This window comes from Ranitomeya variabilis, chromosome 7 (genome assembly GCF_051348905.1).
Source record: "Ranitomeya variabilis isolate aRanVar5 chromosome 7, aRanVar5.hap1, whole genome shotgun sequence".
Taxonomy (NCBI): Eukaryota; Metazoa; Chordata; class Amphibia; order Anura; family Dendrobatidae; genus Ranitomeya; species Ranitomeya variabilis.
The window spans coordinates 236,329,417-236,355,513 of NC_135238.1; the positions used below are offsets into that span (position 1 = coordinate 236,329,417).

The 26,097-nt window shown below is 46.4% G+C and overlaps 1 protein-coding gene across 3 annotated transcripts in view; it reads right to left on the minus strand.

Moving 5' to 3' along the window:
* The window catches only part of XRCC5 (X-ray repair cross complementing 5), a 64,523-nt gene that overhangs the window by 37,742 nt on the left and 684 nt on the right, over nucleotides 1–26,097 (minus strand). Inside the window, exon 2 of one of the 3 annotated variants that reach the window (XM_077273240.1) lies at nucleotides 25,159–25,311. The gene's annotated coding sequence lies outside the window, so the exon portion shown is untranslated. Of the gene's footprint in view, nucleotides 1–17,105; nucleotides 17,171–25,158; nucleotides 25,312–26,097 lie in introns of those variants that run through there. The other 2 variants (XM_077273237.1, XM_077273236.1) reach the window with 2 other exon arrangements.

The following is a 26,097-nucleotide window of genomic DNA, read 5'->3' on the forward strand; positions in this document are numbered from 1 at the left end:
AGCTATGAGTTGAAATTTCATTTCCTTGCGGATTTACGTTCTATGGGATAATGGGGAAGAGACAAAAGGTCGGGGGTGCAGTAGCTCTGGTGGTGGTGAGGCGGCAGAATGGTTATTGCAGGCTGTAGGCTTTCCTGAAGAGATGAGTTTTCAGGTTCCATCTGAGGGATCCAAGGGTGGCGGATAATCGGACGTGTTGAGGCATGGAATTCGAGAGGATGAAGGATATTGGGGAGAAATCTTGGAGGCGGTTGTGTGAGGAATAAGTGTGGAGGAGAGTAGGAGGTCTTGGGAGGATCGGAGATTACGTGAGGGAAGATAGTGGGAGATAAGTTCAGAGATATAGGGAGGGGACAGGTTGTGGATGGCTTTGTAGATCAGTGTTAGTAGTTTGAACTGGATTCGTTGTGGAATTGGGAGCCAGTGGAGGGATTTGCAGAGGGGAGAAACGGGAGTAGCGAGGAGAGAGGTGGATTAGCCGGGCAGCAGAGTTGAGGACAGACTGGAGTGGTGCAAGAGAGTTAGCGGGGAGGCCACAGAGGAGGATGTTGCAGTAGTCGAGGTGAGAGATGATGAGGGCATGCACAAGCATTTTAGTAGATTAAGGGCTGAGGAAGGGACGGATTATGGCAATATGTTTGAGTTGGAGGCGACAGGAGGTGGCAAGAGTTTGGACGTGCGGTTTGATGGACAGGGCAGACTCGAGAGTTACCGCGAGGCAGCGTATTTCAGGTGTGGGAGAGAGCGTGATGCCGCTTACCATAATAGATAGATCAGGTAGGGGGGATACGCGAGATGGAGGAAAGATGATGAGTTCGGTTTTGTCTACATTGAGTTTTAGGAAGCGAGAGGTGAAGAAGGAGGATATGGCTGCTAGACACTTCGGGATTCTGGACAGAGAGGTGACATCTGGGCCAGAGAGGTAGATCTGAGTGTCATCAGCATACAGGTGATACTGGAAGCCATGGGACTTTATGAGTTATCCTAGGCCAAGGGTATAGATGGGAAAAAGTAGGGGCCCCAGGCCAGAGCCTTGAGGGACTCCAACAGAGAGAGGGCGGAATGAGCCAATACAGTCTGCTGTGCCTGCGCAACGACCGCAGAGTTGCCCAGATCTTCCTTACTGATTACTGGGTGGCCACCCTGCTGGATCCCTGCTGCAAAGACAAAGTACCATTATTTGTTCCGTCACTGGAGCGGGATGGCAAAATGTGTGAATACAAGCACATGCTGGTAGAGGCACTACTGACGGCGTTCCCACCTGACAGAAGAAACACAACGCAGAGGAGGAGGAAGTCGCCAACGCAGCTGTGGCACCACCTCAGAAGGGAGGGTTAACATGGCTAAAATGTGAAAAAAAATTCATCAGCATGACACAGCATCCAGAACCACCATCTGATACGGTCTATACAACCAGGTGCCAGCGTTATAACAACATGGTGGAAGAGTACATGTCAATGTCCACACGTCTGCATGTACTAAGTTGGGTCTGCCCATTTAACTTCTTGGTTTCCAAACTGGACACATGGCCTAGGCTTGTACTTTTTGACTTGGAAGTGCCGGCATGCCCCGTGGCAAGTGTAATGTTGGAACATGTGTTTATTACAGCAGGGGATATCACACATAGGCGCATCCACCTGTCCAAAGCCAACGTGGCCACTCTCGCATTCATTAAAAGAAACCAGGAGTGGAGTCCACAGGACTTGTCTTTGCCTTTGGCAAACCAGACAAATGTACCATCTGCACCCAGACATTGTTATATTTTATTTGCCATTTGTTTTATTTTGGGGCCTTACCAAAAAGGAAGAGAAATAAAATCCACCAAAATAATGTTGGATACCATCAGGCCTGCCTCTTCCACCTACACTGCAATGTCCACCTACACCTCCTCCTCCACTAGGACATCCGACTACTGTATCTACATTGTTCTTTTTTTATTTTATTTTATACTATGTTCTTTTAAATGCTGTCCCTAAAAAAAAAAAAAAATCCTCCAAAAAACTGTTGGATACCTCATCCCCTGCCTCTTCCACCTTCATCGCCACATTCGCCTCAAGCTCATCCACCTACTACACCTCCTCCTACATTTGGACCTATGCCTCTTTTTTCAAGATTATTATTACTTTTTATTCTCTGTTATTTTAAGTGATCTTACTATCCACATTTGTTTTCAGGGCTATTGTCCTGCTTACCCCCTTTTTGTTCTATTTTTCACCTTTACCGCTTACTACCCCCATTTTACCACGCGAAAGTACGAGACCACATTGGCTGTGAGCTGGTCTCATTATGCTGGGAAGGGCCCAATAAAGATTTAACTTTTCAGCTTATTAATCAGTGAACAGCTGTCTGCTTTTTCTTTGCTGGTTATTAAAAAATGGGTGGACTCATCCAAAAAATTTATTGGGGCCCCCTCTATTTTTAATAACCAGCTACGGCAAAACAGACAGCTAAGGGCTGATATTAAAAAGCTGTGAAGGTCCATGGACATTGGCCCCTACCAACACTAATAAGCCGCACGAGAAATGGAGCATCTATTAGGGTATATTTCCACTGTCAGGATGGCCGGCGGTATCGCCGCAGCGACGAAGCCGCTCGGCGCTAAGCCCCGCCCCCTTTCTGCGACGCGATCATGCCGGATGTGTTAACTCTTCACATCCGGGATGATCGCTCGCTCCCATAGGGCCCTGTGATATGCCTTGCGGGGACGCTGCGTCCCTGCAAGGTGTACGGACATGCTGCGATCTGAAAAGACGCGCAGCATGTCCGGAGTCGCAGGGCCGCCGCGTGCGGGTTTCCACGCATAGTGGAGACGGGATTTCATAAAATCCCCTCCACTATGCTGGAACATCTGGACGCTGCTTGTTTGACGCTGCAGCTCTGCGCAGTGTCAAACAAGCAGCGTTTCCTGACCGTGGAAACATACCCTAAGAAGCGCTAATTCTTGAGCATCGACTCAGCTCTTCCTGATTGCATGTGTGCAGTGGCAACTGGGGTAATATATACAGCTCTGGCCAAAATTAAGAAACCACCACATCAAAACCCTGCCATGGGCAGCCCATTCTCCAGACCTGAACCCCACTGGAAACCTCTGGAATGTAATCAAGAGGATGATGGATAGTCACAAGCCATCAAACAAAGAACTGCTTACATTTTTGCGCCAGAAGCAGTGTGAAACACTGCTGGAAAGCATGCCAAGATGCATGAAAGCTGTGATTAAAAATTATGGTTAGTACACAAAATATTAATTTCTGAATAGTGATGGGGTCGAGCAAATTGGAATACTCGGGTACTCGGCCAGAACAGCGAACCCAATATAAGTCTATGGGAGACCCAAGTACTTTTACTACGATCTCCCCCGGGGGTCCTTTTAAGGTCTAAAAATGATGGAAACACTGCTCAAAAGACACAGGAACATCATGGGGATCGCCCCTGAAAAAATTCCTGACTCCTAGTTCACAGCCTTAATAATTTTTTTCCGAGATTCATGCCATTTTTCCTGGTGCCACAAAAAACACATTAAAACGAAACCAAAATGGGTTTTGCTGGCCTGTAAGGCCAAATATTTAACCCCAGGCCGAAAATTTCCTCTCCCTCTTAGGCTTAGTTCAGACGCAGCGTTTTTGAAGCGTTTTTCAACTTTAACATTGCTTTCAACCACTACAAATGCATTCACTGGGAAATGTCATTGTAACATTTAACTGGCCATGTGGTGTGTGACACATAAGCAGACCCATCTTGTTTCATTTATAAAGGAGGGACTCTTAAAGTCACAGAGCCTATTTTTACTGGTGCATCAGGCGGCATTAATCTTCTTAAAGGGCCAATATGAAACAGTGGGTCTCCTAAGCTGTTGTAGCCTATGCTGTGAGTGGATGGGCTGCCAAGAATTACGACGCACCACAGTACCCCTGTCATAAGATGTCCAGGGGGGACTCCTGAAAAAGTGTTGCATTGAATTCAAGGCCTGCCCTGCTACCAATTCATATGCACCCCAATAAGCCTTTGAACCCACATACTGGATGGGCCCCTGAAAATCCACTTCACAATATGCATTTTGTACTCCGTACTCCTTTGTTTTACACATTGGCGGCAAGGCCAGCCCTGCTGCATAGTCATATGCACCCCATTAGGCCTTGGAACACACATACTGGATGTGCCCATGAAAATCCACTCGTATTTTTTATGGTATGATGGTTCCCTCTTTGCAGAATTATTTACAGGAAATTTGGCAATTGTGTTTGCCATGTTTTTAACACTAAGGTTCAGATACGGCTTTAAAAAAGTCTAATCCTAGCAATACAAAGCAATTTCATTGCAAACTACAAAATTCAAGGAATATTAAGATTGAATAGTGTGAGTGCGTACATTTTTGTATATGTTACCAATAACATACAAAAGTTAATGATTACATATAAGGATTACATAGATATACTGATTACGTGTATATATGAAGATTAACTTCATACAGTCTACTTAGATCATCACCAAGAGGCTTTTAAATATCATCCGTCTGGAATATCCGAGAAGCAACACCAAGACAGAGAACCCCTTTGAGATTACCTACACTGCATGGGCGTCCCCAATTATGCAGGTATCAGCACACTGTACATGTACAGGTACCCCAGTTTTGGTATCTGTCTTAGTCATGTTTCTCTGGTCTTATATAGTGATTTACACTATGTAGTAACTCTAGTTTCACCCAGACCTTCAAGTGGCCAGCTTTCACGGGTGTATTAAACTGAGATATCATGGAGTCATCAGACGAGTGGCCATAAACCACTAGAAAATAAAAACCACAAGGATTTAGATCAAACCACCACAGGCAGAGTTTCAGTAAACCTTAATGTTTTACAACGACAAACAGCAAACATATAGAGGCTTCAAACTGTTTCTGAAGTGAGAAAACAAACATTTATCAACATGGTGCATTATGAGCATTATGAGCATTGTCTGTCACATTTGTAAATGTTTTACAAGACATGCAGCTATGTGATTGTCTGAATGCATTCGGTGTACAGTATTTTAATCTTGTTTACAAATCGCCATTTGTATATTCGCCATTTGTACATTTGAGGCAGCCAAAGTTATCGCTCTCAAGGAGAGAAACTAATATAGTGGACAAAGAAATATTTGTAATAAACTACTGAGACAAACTAACATCATTGCATTATCAAATTTATATGAAGTGTATTGTGTCCAATTTGCGCAACCAGGCAACACAAAAAGGAGCTTTTCCAGTCAGCTCTTTAAGGTACACAAATGTGAAGTGTTTGCTATCAAGGATGTGGTTTCACCAATGGGGGGTACCTTTTTTAAAAATATACTATTGCCATCACAGCCACCCATGCCCAAACTTCACGGGCCTATAACAATACAAAGCATGTTCACCCAGGTCATGTTGTCGGAGATAAGGAAGAGACATTGCAGGAGACAGTTAAGAATTAGGGCCAATGTAGTGGTGTGGGTCTCTGAGACTTGTAATGCAGTGCATGATCTGCCAAACAATTCCCCAAAGGGGGTACTGTCAAGGTGAAAAGATATATCTTCATACACTTTTTGTACTGTTGTATTCTTATACTGTGAAACAATAAGTTTTTCCCATCTGCTAGCTAATGTAGATGTAATTGTATTTAAAATGGCTGCCAGTATTCACCTTTGCCCTACTTTTTGTCTCTGAGGAAAGAAGTATCATTTCTTCTTAAATTGAAACTTGAGGAATGTGAAGAAAGGAGGATTCGCCAGGAGACATCAGGACAAATCAGAAAGACTGAATACTAGACATATACTGCTTAAACCCCACCCAATGCATTCCTTCTCCTAACACACAATATAGTACTGTGTATCCGGAAATAAACGCAGTTGCTGTGATCGTGGCCGATACTGGTAGACGCACGAGCATCAACTGAGATTGAACCAGCTATTTGTCTGACTCATTCTTACCCGGTACCAAATGCTCTGCTCATACTTTAATTTGGGATGACTGGTGAATGAGGGTTATTGTCGTGACGACCCCGACAGTACCTTTTTTAAAAGTACACTAGTGCCATCGCATGCCCCTAGCCCAAATATTAACGGCCTATAACAGTACTGAGCATGTTTACCCTGGTGATCTAGTGGCAGGAACATTTTAGATTGCAGGAGAGCAAGTTAAGAAGTCAGCCCAATGGAATGTCATGCCCAATTCCACAATGTGGGATCTTTTTAAAAAACTAAGAGTGCCATCACAGCCCCCTTGGCAGGGCCGGACTGGCCATCGGGCAGTTCTGGCAAATGCCAGAAGGGTCGGTGGCAGTAGTGGGCGGCTCGAGTGTGCCGCTGTCGGCACACTCCCCCCGTTGTCGGCACACTCCCCCCGTTGTCAGCACACTCCCGGCCCCGCATTCAACTATACCGGCGTCATAGACACCGGTACAGTTGAATGCAATGATGGAGGAGAGAGCGTCTGCTGACGCTCCCTCTCCCATCATTCCCCGCTCTGCCTGCCGCTGACACTGTGGGTGCGCGATGACGTCATATCATCGCGCACCTGCTGTGTGACCGGGCGGGCAGACTGCAGCTGCTGAGACCGGAGCCAGGAGCAGCAGCGCGGGGCAAGATTAAAGGTGAGTAGACTTTGTTTTTTTATTATTACATATCAATGGGTGATAACTGGATTGTAGGGGGGGGGGGGGGGCTGGCTGCATTACATTCTATGGGGCAGTGCTGCATTACATGATTCTATGGGGCTGGGCTGCATTACATGATTCTATGGGGCAGTGCTGCATTACATGATTCTATGGGGCAGTGCTGCATTACATGATTCTATGGGGCTGGGCTGCATTAAATTCTATGGGGCTGTGCTGCATTACATTCTATGGGGGCTGTGCTGCATTACATTCTATGGGGACTGAGCTGTAATGCTGGATACAGCTGTAATTATATGTTATATAGTTGTGTTACACTCCCCTCACTTCTTGTAACCTACAATTGTACAAAGATATTATACAGTCACCAGGCGACAAGTGGGCCTGTGTGACTTCAAATGCCAGGACTGAATTTTAGTCCCAGTCCAGCCCTGCCCCTTGGCCAAAATGCACCGTACAGAGCACGTTCACCCTGGTGATCTATTGGCAGATACAGGACAGATTGCAGGCGACTGTCATGATTCCAATGGCAGGGAATCACCAAAAGGGCAAGCACAAAAATAGGACAAGCTCTAGGGTGATGGAACCTGAGCTGACCGCGATCCTGAACTTAACACAAACACTATCAGCAGCCGGGGAACGTACCTACGGGGACTCTAGACGTCTCGCGCCAGCCGGAGAACTAACTTCCCCTAGAAGATGAAAAGCAGACCTCTCTTGCCTCCTAGAGAAATACCCCAAAGGGATAGCAGCCCCCCACATATAATGACGGTGAATTAAGAGGAAGGCACATACGCAGGTATGAAAACAGTTTTAGCAAAATGAGGCCCGCTAAAGCTAGATAGCAGAAGGATACAAAAGAGATCTAGGCGGTCAGCGAAAAACCCTTTCTTCAAAAAACCATCCTGAAATTACTGGGACCCATGTGCCAACTCATGGTACATGGGGAGTAATTTCAGCCCACCAGAGCAACCAGCAGCAAAGACTCATATGTATGCAAGCTGGACTAAAAACATGATAAGGCAGAACACAAAAAACAAGAAAATCAGAACTTAGCTTGTCCAGCAGATTATAGGAGCAGGTAGCAGAGGCAAACAGAGACACTCTGATTACATTGATAGCCGGCAAGGGAATGACAGGAAAGCCAGGTTAAATAGGAAACACCCAGCCTATGATGGACAGGTGGAAACCAGAGACCGCAACCCACCAAAGTCACCCAGTACCACTTGTAACCACCAGAGGGAGCCCAAAAACAGAATCCACAACAGGCGACTGAGTTAAGAAGTAGGCCCAATGTAATGTCATGCCCAATTTCCCAATGTGTTGTCCTTTTTGGACTTAAAAAAATATTGCCAGCACAGCCCCTTTGCCCAAAATTCACTGGCCTATAACAGTACAGAGCACATTCACCCTGGTGATCTACTGGCAGGTACAGGACAGTTTGCAGGAGACCGAGTTAAGAAGTAGGCCCAATGTAATGTCATGCCCAGTTCCCCAATGTGTTGTCCTTTTTAAAAAAAAATAAGAGTGCCATCAGAGCATCCTTGGCCAAAATGCACCGTACAGACCACGTTCACGCTGGTGATATATTGGTTCTGGAGGAGGAGGATTAGGATAAGGAGGAGGATAAGAACAAACAGACCAAATCTGTAAGCGTATACCCATGTTGGGTTGTGAAGAGGTGCATAAGAATACGCCTCCCCAAAAGAGAGAATGTATTTGAGGTTAATGGTTATGTTTCGCTGTTTTCACTTGGTGGTGTACAGAAGTCTTTCCCAATCCAGGCCTTGTTCATTTTTATAAGAGTCAGCCTGTCAGCATTTTCAGTTGACAGACGGATGCGCTTTTCTGTTATAATTCCACCAGCGGCACTAAAAACCCTCTCTGACAGAACGCTAGCAACAGGGCAGGCCAGGACCTCCAAGGTGTAGACAGCCAGTTCATGTCACGTGTCCAGCTTGGATACCCAATAATTCAAAGGCACATAGGAATCCCGGAGGATGTTTGCACGATCTGCAAGGTACTCCCTCACCATCTTCCCAAACATTGCACTTCTTGTGACAGCACCCCTTGCCTCTGTGCCGCTGCAGCGCCCCAGAGTCCTGGTCGTTGCAGTACTGTGGCTCCGCCACTATGGGGAGCTATGGTACGTCTGATTGCACTAAGGAGTTTCTCTGACCAGGTACACTCACACCACACTTCACACTCCGGCCACCAGGGGGGGTGGTTCTATCTAGTAGGCCACTCCTCACACTCTGGTAAAACTGGGGGTTGGACAGGAAGACAGGGAGAAGTAGCTGGGAAGAGCTAGTGAGAGGACCTGTCAGGGATGGGATCCTGGCAGACTTCTCAGAGCAGAACTAACCAGTGCACAACGGGAATACAGTAAAGAGAGATTGGGACCAGAAGGAGTCGTGCTGTTAGACTGAGGCAACATCCTTCTGAGGCGCAAACAGTTGGTGGCCGGAACGCCGAGCAAGTAAGAGACTTTAAGTACACTGCAAACCACGGCCGGACAGCTAATTACAGGTTGGCTGTCTCACTAAACACTTAAGCAGACAACGGAGGCAGCTGTGGGAGAGGGGCGACTCTAGGGTCCCGGAAGAACTCCAGGCCTACCCCGTCATACGGGTGCGTCCTACCATATCATCTGGAGGACGGAGAGAACGAACAGTAGAGACAGACAGAAAGAGTTGTGAGGACTATCCCGGGAGCTCAGCAGGGAAGAACTACAACACCCAGCGCTAGAAGGTAGACACTGATTCCCACCTGTAAAGAGAACTCCTGATGTGCCTTTGGACCGGCCGGTCTCTGACAACCCTGTTAACAGCGCTCTGGACTGAGGCCTCTAAAACCATCAGTAAAGAGGTAAAGAGACTGCAACCTGGTGTCCTCGTTATTTACTGCGACCTGCACCCTACAACTGCACCGCTACACCACCACTTATTGCACCGGACGTCCCCCACTGACAGGCAGGGCCACGGACCGGGCCTAGCCACCGTGACAACCCCAGAGCAGAGACTCAGAGGCCCGGTACCGGGTACCCCTCGGCCCTGCGGCGGTTTGGGGTCGCTCCACCGCCACGATGGGAGTGTCTGAGAAAACTGTCCCAGAACTTGGCCATTGTTCCCCTGCCTGAGCTGGATTGTACTTCTGTCTCTCTCTTGCTTGGAGTCCTTGGTTGTACAACAAACTCTTGAAGTCTGCTGCCAGCGTTCTCACATGGGAATTTTCTAAGTAATTCCGCTACAAGGGCCCTGTGGTACTGCAAAATTTTAGTACACCTCTCTGCCTCAGGCAGAAGAGATTGAAAGTTCTCCTTGTAGCGTGGGTCTAGAAGTGTCACCAACCAGTAATGAGTGTCACCCAAAATTTTGATAATCCGAGGGTCACGTGAAATGCAGTGCAACATAAAGTCAGCCATGCCTGCCAGACTGCTAACAGGCAAGACTTCCGTGTCCTCATCAACAGGACGACTGACGATGCTGTCCTCCTCCTCCTCCTCCCTGTCCTCAGGTCATCCCCACTGAACAGAAGCTAATACAGATGTGTTTGTAGTACCATCTATAGCACATGAAAGTAGCTCCTGTTCTTCCTCCTCCTCCTGATTGCCTACCAATCCACGTTGAGAAGACATGAGGCTGGGCTGAGTGTAATCCCCCTGTATGTTTCCTTTCTCCATGTCCTCGTGCTCCGCCTGCAATGCATCCTCTTTGATTGTGAGCAGAGTTTTTCAGAATGCTGAGAAGCGGGATAGTGATGCTAATTATGGCATCATCGCCACTCACCATCTTAGTGCAGTCCTCAAAGTTTTGGAGGATGTTATATATGTCTGACATCCATGTCCACTCCTGAGGTCTTATGTGTGGAGTCTGACCTGAAATTCGACGGCCTTGTTAATGTTGGTAGTCAACAACGGCCCTCTTCTGCTCCTTTCCAAGATATGCAGCGTAGAGTTCCAGCGCGTGGGGATGGGGGACATCACACAATAGTCAGTGAGCTGGAATCTGAAAACGCTGCTGAAGCACGGCAAGGGCGGCTGAAGCTGTAGCTGACTTTCTAAAATGGTCAGACAGACGGCGTACTTTCACTAGCAGATCCGGCAGCTCCGGGTAGCTTTTCAGAAAACGTTGAACCAAGAGATTAAGCACATGGGCCAAGCAAGGTACGTGTGTGAGCTCACCTTGCCTCAGAGCCGCCACCAGGTTTCGGCCATTGTCAAACATGACCATGCCTGGCTGTAGGTTCAGCGGTGTCATCCAAACATCTGACTGCTCTTTCAGCGCTGTCCACAACTCTTCTGCATTGTGCGGTTTGTCACCTATGCAGATTATCTTCAGCACAGCCTGTTGCCGCTTGGCTGAGGCAGTGCTGCAGTGCTTCCAGCTTCTGACTGATGTGTTGATTTCAGAGATGGAGGATGAATAGGAGGAGGAGGTGCAGGAGCTGTAGACTGTGGGGGCAACCCTGATTGACATAGGGCCAGCAATCCTCAGCGTGGGGAGGATGTGTTCCATCTCAAGGTCCAACTGGGTCCCGGCTTCCACTATGTTAACCCAGTGTGCCGTCATTGAGATGTACCGTCCCTGCCCACAAGCACTTGTCCACCTGTCCGTGGTTAGGTGGACTTTCCCGGTAACAGCATTGTTGAGGGCACGGGTAATGTTGTGGGACACATGCTGGTGTAATGCCGGTACGGCACACCGAGAGAAATAGTGGCGACTGGGGACCGAGTACCTTGGGATGACCGCCCCCATCAGGTTGCGGAATGCTTCCGTCTCAACAAGCCTAAAAGGCAGCATTTCTAGCACAAGCAGAAGAGAAATAATAGAATTGAGGACTGTGGCCTGTGGGGTGTTGGCTGGGTATTTCTGCTTGTGTTCCAAAGACTGGGTTATAGACAACTGAATGCTGTGCTGGGTCAAGGACGTGGACGGGCTTGCTGATGGTGCTGCTTGACTGTGGGCCACAAGAGGTGCAGGGCTAGAGGCATCTTCACATGCACGGTGTACTAGGGATTGGCTTCTATGCAAAACAGTGGAAGAAGCAGTGGTGTGACCAGCATGCAGTGGTCCTCGAGCCTGGGGTTCGGCCCACAAAGTCAGGTGCTTTGCTTGCATGTGCCTGATCATGCTGGTGGTCAGGCTGGTTGTTTTGCTACCCCTGCTGAAGCAGGCATGTCAGGTGCTGCAAATGGCCTGTTTAGGGTTATCGGCAGAGTCTTTAAAAAATAGCCAGACTCGGGAAGATCTCACAGGTGGAATGGCAACTTCACTTATGTTGGTGTTACAGGGAACGGATGCACGCCTTCTGTCTGTGGCCACCACACTGCTTCTTCCTGCCTGTTGGGGGATATGCCTCCTTCCCCATTTGTGCTGCTGTCCTCGCTACGCATGTCCTCCTGCCAGCTTGGGTCATTTACTATGACATCCACCACCTCGTCTTCCACATGTGCACCTTGCTCCTCCTCCTGACTTTCTAAAAATTAGGTCTCATCATGGTCCACCTCTTGTGACACTTTCCCACCATTGCCTTCGTGTGACTGGGGCTGGTCAAAGCTTTGGGCAGCTCTACATGCGATCTCATCTTTCCCCACTTCAAGTTGACCTGCAGAGATTTCTGAATCTTGAAATGGAAAACGGAACAGCTCTTCAGAGTGTCCAAGTGTGGGATCAGTTGTCTCAGGGTACTCGGCATGGTGGGAGGAAGGAGGATCAGGGTGAGGAATATCCTGGCCTCACTCACGGCTACTCAGACTTGACCGTGTGAAAGACAAGGTGGTGGTGGTGATGGCTAAGTGACTGGAAGCATTATCCGCTATCCAACCAACAACCGTTACACACTGCTCTGGCTTCAATAGTTGTGTGCTGCGGTACCCTAGAAACTGGGACAGGAATGTCGAGCGAGAAGATGTGGGTCTTTGTTGTTGCCCACTTTCACCTTGCCCACGGCCTCATCCTATGGATGCACCATCACGTCCACTTCCCCGTCCTTTGCCCCTTGCCTTAACCATTTTAAATGGACTACTGCACTATTTCAAATGCTCAACACAAATGTCTTTATTAGTAGCGAAATAATATGTGATCAGTATGCCTGCAAATCTATGATTTTTCAAACCCAAACACCAGGCAGGCCTCAGCCTGACCTAACAGACTGTATTCATTTTTCTTTTTAAGTTAATTTATGCAAAATAGTGCTGTATTGAATTTGAGTATCACACAGCCAAAAAATAAGTACATCGGCCTCCAATGCCCAAACTTGGAGCACAGAGATATATGACGGCTGTAACGGAAACACCACACTGGCAAATCTGTAGCCTTTGAATTTTTTTGATACGAAATAGTGCTGTATAGAATTTGACTATCACACAGTCAAAAAATAAGTACACCGGCCTCCAATGACCAAACATGGAGCACGCAGATATATGAGGCCTTTTTCAGTGAATTTAAAACACCAAAAAAAAGGGAGCACAAGGGTCGCACAGACAACTATGCTACGTATGCCTGACAAACTATAACTTTTCAACAGGCCTCAGTATGACAGAACAGACTGTATTTTTTTTTGGGGGGGGGGGGAATTTTTGAAAAAAAATGAAGGAAAAATAAATATATAGACAGTAAATAAGCTGCAGCTGCAGGCAGTTATGGAGCTTTGGGAAGGATGCAGTGGGAGCAATGGACGCACATACAGTGCCTGCAGGCCTTGCACTGATGTGGATATGCTGTGCCCTGCCTACCTAGTGCTGCAATATCGGGACCCACAAATTAGCCCTAAAAAGGACTTTTGGTTTCTGAGGAGTTGTGGATGTAAGAGTTGCAGACCTACACTCTAAAACCACAATTCCGACCCTATCTCGGCAGCAGCTCTCCCTATTCTCGCTGAAACAGGAACAGAATGCGGCGAGCAGGGCGGCACCAGGTCTCTTATACTTGGGATGATGCTGTACGACCCAGCCAATCACTGCACGACACAACAAAGATGGCTGCCGCGTTTCATGGCCTGGCAGACAATCCCTGCACCGTGATTGGGTCTCTAAAGTCCGCTAAAACTTCTGGGTGGAGACTGCAGTTACCGCCGAATAGTACCGGAAATGCTCGCTGCTCGCCGAGTACCCCGATACTCGGGCGAGTAACGAGTAGTGGCAAGCACGTTCACTCATCACTATTTCTGAACTCTTCCTGAGTTAAAAAATTAGTACTGCTGTTTCTAAATGATTATGAACTTGTTTTCTTTGCATTATTTGAGGTCTGAAAGCACTGTTTTTTTTTTTAATTTTGACCATTTTTCTTTGTTAGAAAAAAATACTAAATTTATTTCTTGAAAATTCTGAGACATGTCAGACGTTTATAGAATAAAAGAACAATTTACATTTTACTCAAAAATATACCTAGAAAGAGAAAAATCAGACAAACTGGACATTTTGCAGTGGTCTCTTAATTTTTGCCAGGGCTGTAAGTATAATTACAACTGTGATTTGTCAAAAATCACAGCTGACATCAAGCCCAGGGTTAGTAATAGAGAGGTGTCTATGAAACACCCCGTTTACTAACACTGTAAGTAAAAATAAAGAAACACATTAAAAACATGTAATTAAAATATAAAAACAGACACCCTCTTTCACCCATTTATCATCATCATCAAGGTCCCAAGACGATCCCCTGCTCCAATACATACAGAAGCCACAGTGACATCATAAAACGTGACCCCTCCCCGTGTCCGCCGTACACACACTAAGGGTGGCATGGAAGCCGCCACCTCTGAGGTCACTGGAGATGACAGTTTGCGGTTATCACAGACCCTCTGAGCTGTCAACTGTCACTTGAGGTGAACTCAAGGAGCACAGTGACCGGCAATACGCATAACCTGGCGGAAACATTGTAGTAGGTTGGATTGCCGGACTGCCCCCAGCGTGACACAGGGGCACTACAGTACGGAAGTCCGACAGTGAACCAGTGGGATCATTACAGTGCATCAGATTGGTGAATCACTGGTGGACTGCGCTGCCCACTAGACTTTGTTATATACAGCAAGCTAAAGCTAAGTGGGCAGAAGGACCTGGTGTTTTAGCTGACTAAGTCTGGTATTAAACCACTCCAAGGGACCTGCTCCTTTATCCCACTTGGATTTAGCTTTCTCACAGTGAGCAGGCTAAATCCAAGTTGGCAGAAGGACCTGGTCCTTTATCCTGCTAGGTCTAGTATTAAAACACTCACAGGGACCTGGTCCTTTAGACGACTGGGGTTTAGCTTTCTCACAGTGAGCAGGCTAAATCCAAGTTGGCAGAAGGACCTGGTCCTTTATCCTGCTAGGTCTAGTATTAAAACACTCAGAGGGACCTGGTCCTTTATCCCACTTGGATTTAGCTTTCTCACAGAGAGCAGGCTAAATCCAAGTCAGCCGAAGGACCTGGTCCATTTGGCCAATAATTATAGTATTAACCCCTTCACAACGCATGATGCAGTTACATCATATATCATAAAAATATCAGAAAAAGAAATATCGCGTTTGCTCCATTTAAAAAAAAATAAATTTGGAATTGACGTGATCAGAAAGGTCTGACCAATCAAAATGTAAAATAATCTGATCAGCAAACGGCATAACGAGAAAAAAACTAGAAATGCCATAATTACTTTTTATTGGTCACCACAACATTGTAATAAAATGAAATAAGAGGTGATCAAAACATGGTATCCACGCCAAAATGGTATCAATAAGAACGTCCCGCCAAAATAAAAAAAATTCACAACGGCGATGTGGATGGAAAAATAAATAAGTTATGGGAAGAAAAAAAAACGGAAAATCGCCCGAGGGTTAAAACACTCCTAGGTGCATGCATGGAAAAAATCTGTGGTTGTGTGATCTACAAAAATGATCACCAGTAAATAAAACGGGACGCGGATGAGATTGGCGCAGAATATTGTACACACTGGGATTAAGGGGAAAATTCTTGCGTATAATTGTCACATATAAATAAAAGTGTAATCAGATGTCATATCCAGGCTGCAGCTCAATATTACTGCAAAAAATCACAAGACAGGATTCATATATATCTATATACAATAAGGGTCCTTCTATCTACTGGGATTTAGCATTCTTATATAGAGCAGGCTAAATCCAAGTCGGCTAAAGGACCAGGTCCTTCTGCCGACTGGGAAATAGCCCACTCTGTGTGAGAAAGCTAAATCCCAGTGCACAGAAGGACCTGGGCCTTTAGCCGACTGGGATTTAGCTTTCTCACAGAGAGCAGGCTATTTCCAAGTCGGCAGAAGGACCTGGTCATTTGGCCAATAATTATAGTATTGACCCCTTCACAACACATGATGCAGTTAGGCTACGTTCACATTTGCGTTGTGCGCCGCAGCGTCGGCGCCGCAGCGCACAACGCAAACAAAAACGTGGCAAAACGCACGCTAAAACGCTGCGTTTTGCACCGCATGTGTCCTTTTTGGCCGAAAGTTGGACGCAAAAAAAATGCAACTTGAAGCGTTTCTTGCGTCCATCGCTTGCAGCCATGCGGCGCAAAACGCAGCACAACGCATGTCCATGCGCCCCCATGTTAAATATAGGGGCGCATGACGCATGCGGCGCCGCTGCGGCGCAGACCGCAAATGTGAACGTAGCCTTACATCATATATCATAAAAATATCAGAAAAAAAAATATCGCTTTTGCTCCATTTAAAAAAATAAATAAATTTGGAATTGACGTGATCAGAAAGGTCTGACCAATCAAAATGTAAAATAATCTGATCAGCAAACGGCATAACGAGAAAAAAAACTAGAAACGCCATAATTACGTTTTTTTGGTCGCAGCAACATTGCAATAAAATGAAATAAGAGGTGATCAAAACATGGTATCCGCGCCAAAGTGGTATCAATAAGAACGTCCCGCCAAAATAACAAAAAAATCCCAATGGCGATGTGGATGGAAAAATAAGTTATGGGAAGGAAATTAAAAAAAAACAAAAAACGGAAAATTGCCCGAGGGTTAAAACACTCCTAGGTGCATGCATGGAAAAAAATCTGTAGTTGTGTGATCTACAAAAATGATCACCAGTAAATAAAACGGGACGCGGATGAGATTGGCGCAGAATATTGTACACACTGGGATTAAGGGGAAAATTTGTGTGTATAATTGTCACATATAAATAAATGTGTAATCAGATGTCATATCTAGTCTGCGGCTCAATATTACTGCAAAAAATCACATGACAGCATTCATATATATCTATATACAATGAGGGTCCTTCTATCTACTGGGATTTAGCATTCTTATATAGAGCAGGCTAAATCCAAGTCGGCTAAAGGACCTGGTCCCTCTGCCGACTGGGAAATAGCCCACTCTGTGTGAGAAAGCTAAATCCCAGTGCACAGAAGGACCTGGGCCTTTAGCCGACTGGGATTTAGCTTTCTCACACAGAGTGGGCTATTTCCCAGTCGGCAGAGGGACCAGGTCCTTTAGCCGACTTGGATTTAGCCACAACCTTGTGATTTCCGTTTGAGTCTCTTCTTATTCTTCCGCCGGGTACAGACAACGAGAAAGTAGGTTCCGAGTCTGAGAGGCCGGCGCGCAGCGGCCTCTAGTGGCCAGTCTGGATACTTCTACGTATAGAATTGGCTGAAGTCAGTGCTGCTATGGTGAAAAGTCTCCACACTAAGATCATATAGTCTGCAGCTAGGGAGTAACACCAGCAGAACAGTGAGTGCAGCTCTGGAGTATAATACAGGAGGTAACCCAGGATCAGTAATGTAATGTATGTACACAGTGACTGCACCAGCAGAATAGTGAGTGCAGCTCTGGGGTATAATACAGGATGTAACTCAGGATCAGTAATGTAATGTATGTACACAGTGACTGCACCAGCAGAATAGTGAGTGCAGCTCTGGGGTATAATACAGGATGTAACTCAGGATCAGTAATGTAATGTATGTACACAGTGACTGCACCAGCAGAATAGCGAGTGCAGCTCTGGAGTATAATACAGGATGTAACTCAGGATCAGTAATGTAATGTATGTACACAGTGACTGCACCAGCAGAATAGTGAGTGCAGCTCTGGGGTATAATACAGGATGTAACTCAGGATCAGTAATGTAATGTATGTACACAGTGACGGCACCAGCAGAATAGTGAGTGCAGCTCTGGAGTATAATACAGGTGGTAACTCAGGATCAGTAATGTAATGTATGTACACAGTGACTGCACCAGCAGAATAGCGTGTGCAGCTCTGGAGTATAATACAGGATGTAACTCAGGATCAGTAATGTAATGTATGTACACAGTGACTGCACCAGCAGAATAGCGTGTGCAGCTCTGGAGTATAATACAGGATGTAACTCAGGATCAGTAATGTAATGTATGTACACAGTGACTGCACCAGCAGAATAGTGAGTGCAGCTCTGGAGTATAAGGCTACTTTCACACTAGCGTTAACTGCAATACGTCGCAAATGCGTCGTTTTGCCGAAAATACGCATCCAGCAAAAGTTCTTGCTGGATACGTTTTTTCGTCATAGACTAACATTAGCGACGCATTGCCAAACGTTGTGTCCGTTTTGCGACGCTTGGGCGTGTGGTAGCGGACCGTCGGGAGCAAAAAACGTTACATGTAACGTTTTTTGCTCCCGACGGTCCGCTTTTTCCGACCGCGCATGCGCGGCCGGAACTCCGCCCCCACCTCCCCGCACTTCCCCGCACCTCACAATGGGGCAGCGGATGCGTGGGAAAAATGCATCCGCTGCCCCCGTTGTGCGGCGGAGACCACGCTAGCGTCGGGAACGTCGGCCCGACGCACAGCGACGGGTTGTTCCCGACGCTAGTGTGAAAGTAGCCTAATACAGGAGGTAACTCAGGATCAGTAATGTAATGTATGTACACAGTGACTGCACCAGCAGAATAGTGAGTGCAGCTCTGGGGTATAATACAGGATGTAACTCAGGATCAGTAATGTAATGTATGTACACAGTGACTGCACCAGCAGAATAGTGAGTGCAGCTCGGGGGTATAATACAGGATGCCCGGGAACTTACACCAGGTGCCTGTGCCCGCATGTAGCGGAGGCCCCAGATCCTGCCCCGCAGTGTATTATGATGTGTTCATACTGCGGGGCTGGGAGTCTGGCGCCTGTGCAGTGAGGATCTCTGGCAGAGAGTCAGAGGGAGATGGGGACAGGCGCCAGATTCCCATGCATAATGCTGGAAGAACTAGTCCCTCAGGATTTTATTTAGGGGTATCAGATTAATGGGGGCTGAATTTAAATGCACCTCACAGTGTTCAGATTGCTATTTTTAAAATAATTAGAAAACTCCGTAGAATTTCCTTTTTTATTCTTCTTATTATTATTAACGGCCTTCAGTGCAATCTCGATTCATGTCGACTTGATGGATGAACGCTCTGTAGGAAGCTCAATCTTGATTATTTCCTTTACACATCACAAATACTCGCTACATTGTGTTTGTATCACAGAAAATCCAAATAAAATACATTTAAGTTTGTGGGTGTAACGTGAAAACTATGGAAAAGTCTAAGGTGTGTGAATACTTTTTGAAAGTACTGTATGTGGTGAAAGTGCATCTTTATCAATGGCTCCTGGTCAGTGAGAATCAAACATCGGTGAAAATCTCATGTATATAACAATGTATCATTAACTGTTCACATCCTCTGAGTCAGTAGACGTAAGCTGCCACATGCAGAGCTGCAGGGGAGATTGAGTCCTGTCTGAGGGTCTGTGGAGCTCAGGTGGTGACATTCGTACAGAATCTGTAGGTTATTTCTTGTCACCATACCCATGTATTACAGGTGCTACCAGATAATGCGGATGTTCATCTGTTATTGAGCAGAACTTCAGTACATGTCGTATCTTAAATATAGTCATGACCAAAAGTGTTGACACACTTGAAATTGTTCCAAAAAATGAAGTATTTCTCTCAGAAAATTATTGCAATTACACATGTCTATTTCTTTTGTGTATATTGTAACAACATAAAATACACAGAAAAAAAGGCAAATTGGACATAACTTCGCACAATACCCCGAAAATGGGAGGGACAAAATTGTTGCCACATTTCCAGAATTGTGGATAAACAACTTTGTTTCAAACATATGATGCTCGTTCACACTCACCTGTGGCAAGTAACAGGTGTGGCAATATGAAAGAAGTTGACTTGATCTTTGCATTATGTGTCTGTGTGTCACACTAAGTATGGAGAACAGAAAGAGGAGGAGAGAACTGTCTGAGGACTTGAGAACCAAAATTATTGAATAATATCAACAATCTAAAGGTTACAAGTCCATCTCCATACATCTTATTCCTTTTTCCAAGGTGCGCAACACAATCCAGAAGTTTACAACCCATGGCATTACAGCTAATCTCCCTGGACGTGGATGGCAGAGAAAAATTGATGAGAGGTTGTAATGCAGGATAGTTAGGATGTTGGACAAACAGCCCCAATCAAGGTCCAAAAATATTCAAGCTGTCCTGCAGGCTCAGGTGGGGCAGTGTCAGCACAAAATATCCGTCCACATGTGAAAGAAATTAAACGTTATGTCAGGAGACCCCGGAGGACGCCACTGCTGACCCAGAGACACAAAAAGGCTAGACTGCAGTTTGCCAAAATGTACGCGAGTAAGCCAAAATGCTTCTAGGAAAGTGTCTTGTGGACAGATGAGACCAATATAGAGCTTTTTGGTAAAGCACATCACATCATTCTACTGTTTACCGAAAACAGAATGAGGTCTACAAAGAAAAGAACACAGTACCTACAGTCAGATATGGTGGAGGGTCATAGATGTTTTTTTTTTTTTGCTGCCTCTGGCACTGGGGGCCTTGACTGTGTGCAAGACATCACAACATCTGAAGATTACCAAAGAATTTTGGGTGACATGTAGTGAACAGTTTCAGAAAGCTGGGTGTGCGTCCTAGGTCGCGGTTCTTCCAGCAGGACAATGACCCCAAAGATATTTCAAGAAGCCCCCAGAAATGGATGGAAACAAAGTGCTGGAGAGTTCTGACGTGGCAGCAATGAGTCCGAATCTAAATCCCATTGATCACCTGTGGAGAGATCTTACAATCGCTGTTGGGAGAAGGCGACTTCATATATGAGAGACCGGGAGCAGTGTGCAAAAGAAGAGTCACCCGAAAATCTAACTGAGAGGAGTGAAGCTTCTGGATGGTTGTAGGAAGCGATTGATCGCAGTTATTTATTCCAGAGGCTGCAACCAAATAGTAACTGGAAGCTGCCAACAATTTTGTCCTGATCATTTTTGGGGATTTGTGTGAAATTATGTCCAATTTGCCTTTTTTCTTTTTTTTTGTGTTGTTCCAATACACACAAAGGAAATAAACCCGTGTATAACAAAAAATGTGTAAGTGCAATAATTTACTGGAGAAATGCTTCATTTTCTGGAACACTTCCGGCCATGAATGTATAGATAAAGCCAAATTAAGATCTGTCATGAACAACTACCCGACTTATTGATGGTTTCCACATAATATTTATTTCCTTACTGTACAGCAATAAGCAGGGAATAGAAGCATCTTACTACGCCTTGTTGGGCCGCATTGGTGGCCTAAGTGGAGTTCAGTATACTATATGCAGACCTATGGGGAGTGCATTATACTATATGGAGGACTATGGGGAGTGCATTATACTATATGCAGACCTATGGGGAGGGCATTATACTATATGGAGGACTATGGGAGTGCATTATACTATATAGATTCTGCATATGGGGAGTGCAGTATACTATATGCAGACCTATGGGGAGGGCATTATACTATATGGAGGACTATGGGAGTGCATTATACTATATAGATTCTGCATATGGGGAGTGCAGTATACTATATGCAGACCTATGGGGAGTGTATTATACTATATGGAGGACTATGGGAGTGCATTATACTATATAGATTCTGCATATGGGGAGTGCAGTATATTATATGCAGACCTATGGGGAGTGCATTATACTATATAGATTCTGCATATGGGGAGTGCATTATACTATATGGAGGACTATGTGGAGTGCATTATACTATATAGATTCTGCATATGGGGAGTGCATTATACTATACACTCACCGGCCACTTTATTAGGTACACCATGCTAGTAACGGGTTGGACCCCCTTTTGCCTTCAGAACTGCCTCAATTCTTCGTGGCATAGATTCAACAAGGTGCTGGAAGCATTCCTCAGAGATTTTGGTCCATATTGACATGATGGCATCACACAGTTGCCGCAGATTTGTCGGCTGCACATCCCAAAGATGCTCCATACAAGGCAGGATGGATCCATGCTTTCATGTTGTTTACGCCAAATTCTGACCCTACCAACCGAATGTCGCAGCAGAAATCGAGACTCATCAGACCAAGCAACGTTTTTCCAATCTTCTACTGTCCAATTTCGATGAGCTTGTACAAATTGTAGCCTCAGTTTCCTGTTCTTAGCTGAAAGGAGTGGTACCCGGTGTGGTCTTCTGCTGCTGTAGCCCATCTGCCTCAAAGTTCGACGCACTGTGCGTTCAGAGATGCTCTTAGGCCTACCTTGGTTGTAACGGGTGGCGATTTGAGTCACTGTTGCCTTTCTATCAGCTCGAACCAGTCTGCCCATTCTCCTCTGACCTCTGGCATCAACAAGGCATTTCCGCCCACAGAACTGCCGCTCACTGGATTTTTTTTCTTTTTCGGACCATTCTCTGTAAACCCTAGAGATGGTTGTGCGTGAAAATCCCAGTAGATCAGCAGTTTCTGAAATACTCAGACCAGCCCTTCTGGCACCAACAACCATGCCACGTTCAAAGGCACTCAAATCACCTTTCTTCCCCATACTGATGCTCGGTTTGAACTGCAGGAGATTGTCTTGACCATGTCTACATGCCTAAATGCACTGAGTTGCCGCCATGTGATTGGCTGATTAGAAATTAAGTGTTAACAAGAAGTTGGACAGGTGTACCTACGGTAATAAAGTGGCCGGTGAGTGTATAGAGGACTATGGGGAGTGCATTATACTATATGGAGGACGATGGGGAGTGCATTATAATATATGGAGGACTATGGGGTGTGCATTATACTATAAGGAGGACTATGGGAAGTGCATTATGCTATATGGAGGACTATGGGGAGTGCAGTATACTATATGGAGGACTACAGGGAGTGCATTATACTATATAGTGTCCTATAGGAGTACACTATACTATATGGGGGACTATGGAGTGTCATATTATATAGAGGGTATTTAGGGGGCCATCATACAGTATGGGAGCCATCAGTTTGGGGGCTCCTAGGGGGTCAGTATGCTGCTTGGGGGCATCATACTGTATATAGGGGAGCTGTATGGGGGGAGACTCGGGACATTATTAAATGTAAAGTGGGCACTTATTGTTATAGGGGGAACTCAGGATACTGTGACTGTAAAAGGGGCACACAGCGCGCATTATTACTTTCTAGGGGGCAATACATGGGCACGGTTTTCTAGGGCATTTGCACCTGGCATTACTATATTATAGAGGTTTGTTTTACCATCTAGAGGGCACAGAGAACCACACAGCAGGTGCAGTAATAGGGACACATATGGCAGCAGCGGCTCAGTATTGGGGTATCAGGTGCAGTAATAGGGACACATACGGCAGCAGCGGCTCAGTATTGGGGTATCAGGGGCAGTAATAGGGACACATACGGCAGCAGCGGCTCAGTATTGGGGTATCAGGTGCAGTAATAGGGACACATACGGCAGCAGCGGCTCAGTATTGGGGTATCAGGGGCAGTAATAGGGACACATACGCAGCAGCGGCTCAGTATTGGGGTATCAGGTGCAGTAATAGGGACACATACGGCAGCAGCGGCTCAGTATTGGGGTATCAGGGGCAGTAATAGGGACACATACGGCAGCAGCGGCTCAGTATTGGGGTATCAGGTGCAGTAATAGGGACACATACGGCAGCAGCGGCTCAGTATTGGGGTATCAGGGGCAGTAATAGGGACACATACGGCAGCAGCGGCTCAGTATTGGGGTATCAGGTGCAGTAATAGGGACACATACGGCAGCAGCGGCTCAGTATTGGGGTATCAGGGGCAGTAATAGGGACACATACGGCAGCAGCGGCTCAGTATTGGGGTATCAGGTGCAGTAATAGGGACACATACGGCAGCAGCGGCTCAGTATTGGGGTATCAGGTGCAGTAATAGGGACACATACGGCAGCAGCGGCTCAGTATTGGGGTATCAGGGGCAGTAATAGGGACACATACGGCAGCAGCGGCTCAGTATTGGGGTATCAGGGGCAGTAATAGGGACACATACGGTAGCAGTGGCTCAGTATTGGGGTATCAGGTGCAGTAATAGGGACACATACGCAGCAGCGGCTCAGTATTGGGGTATCAGGTGCAGTAATAGGGACACATACGGCAGCAGCGGCTCAGTATTGGGGTATCAGGGGCAGTAATAGGGTCACATAAGGCAGCAGCGGCTCAGTATTGGGGTATCAGGTGCAGTAATAGGGACACATACGGCAGCAGCGGCTCAGTATTGGGGTATCAGGGGCAGTAATAGGGACACATACGGCAGCAGCAGCTCAGTATTGGGGTATCAGGTGCAGTAATAGGGACACATACGGCAGCAGCGGCTCAGTATTGGGGTATAAGGTGCAGTAATAGGGACACATACGGCAGCAGCAGCTCAGTATTGGGGTATCAGGTGCAGTAATAGGGACACATACGGCAGCAGCGGCTCAGTATTGGGGTATAAGGTGCAGTAATAGGGACACATACGGCAGCAGCGGCTCAGTATTGGGGTATCAGGGGCAGTAATAGGGACACATACGGCAGCAGCGGCTCAGTATTGGGGTATCAGGGGCAGTAATAGGGACACATACGGCAGCAGCAGCTCAGTATTGGGGTATCAGGTGCAGTAATAGGGACACATACGGCAGCAGCGGCTCAGTATTGGGGTATAAGGTGCAGTAATAGGGACACATACGGCAGCAGCAGCTCAGTATTGGGGTATCAGGTGCAGTAATAGGGACACATACGGCAGCAGCGGCTCAGTATTGGGGTATAAGGTGCAGTAATAGGGACACATACGGCAGCAGCAGCTCAGTATTGGGGTATCAGGGGCAGTAATAGGGACACATACGGTAGCAGTGGCTCAGTATTGGGGTATCAGGTGCAGTAATAGGGACACATACGGCAGCAGCGGCTCAGTATTGGGGTATAAGGTGCAGTAATAGGGACACATACGGCAGCAGCAGCTCAGTATTGGGGTATCAGGTGCAGTAATAGGGACACATACGGCAGCAGCGGCTCAGTATTGGGGTATAAGGTGCAGTAATAGGGACACATACGGCAGCAGCGGCTCAGTATTGGGGTATCAGGTGCAGTAATAGGGACACATACGGCAGCAGTGGCTCAGTATTGGGGTATCAGGTGCAGTAATAGGGACACATACGGCAGCAGCGGCTCAGTATTGGGGTATCAGGGGCAGTAATAGGGTCACACAAGGCAGCAGCAGCTCAGTATTGGGGTATCAGGTGCAGTAATAGGGACACATACGGCAGCAGCGGCTCAGCAATGGGATATCAGCAGGATGAGGAGTTTGTGTAGATTCGGGATAGAGGGGGACGGTGCTGGAAATGTGAGAAGTCCGATGTGTCTGTGCTGTAATCTCTGCAGATAAGTCGCAGCTGGGGAAGTTGTCATGTCGGACTGGGAAAGATAGAAAAGACAGGACAAGTGAACGATTCCATCAGAAAGAACATCAGCGGTAATTCACTATTTATAACTGTACTGTAATCTCTTATACACGACCATTCAAAAGTTTTAGGTCACTTAGAAATGTTCTTATTTTTGAAAGAAAAGCACAGTTTTTTCCAATAAAACTAACATTAAATGATTCAGAAATTCACTCTATACATTGTTAATGTGGTAAATGACTATTCTAGCTGGAAACGTCTGGTTTGTAATGCAATATCTTCATAGGTATTACACAACCAGACAACATATTACCGGAAACAAGCCGGCACCGAAGGGGCTAATTAACACATAATAATGAAAAAATAGCCCCAGGCCTAAAGGTACCTTCACACGAAGCGACGCTGCAGCGATAGCGACAACGATGCTGATCGCTGCAGCGTCGCTGTTTGATCGCTGGAGAGCTGTCATACAGACCGCTCTCCAGCGACCAACGATGCCGAGGTCCCCGGGTAACCAGGGTAAACACCGGGTTGCTAAGCGCAGGGCCGCGCTTAGTAACCCGATGTTTACCCTGGTTACCAGCGTAAAAGTAAAAAAAACAAACAGCACATACTTACATGCGTCCCCCAGCGTCTGCTTCCTGACACTGACTGAGCTCCGGCCCTAACAGCAGAGCGGTGACGTCACCGCTGTGCTTTCACTTTCACTTTAGGTGCCAGCGCTCAGTAAGTGTCAGGAAGCAGACGCTGGGGGACGCATGTAAGTATGTGCTGTTTGTTTTTTTTACTTTTACGCTGG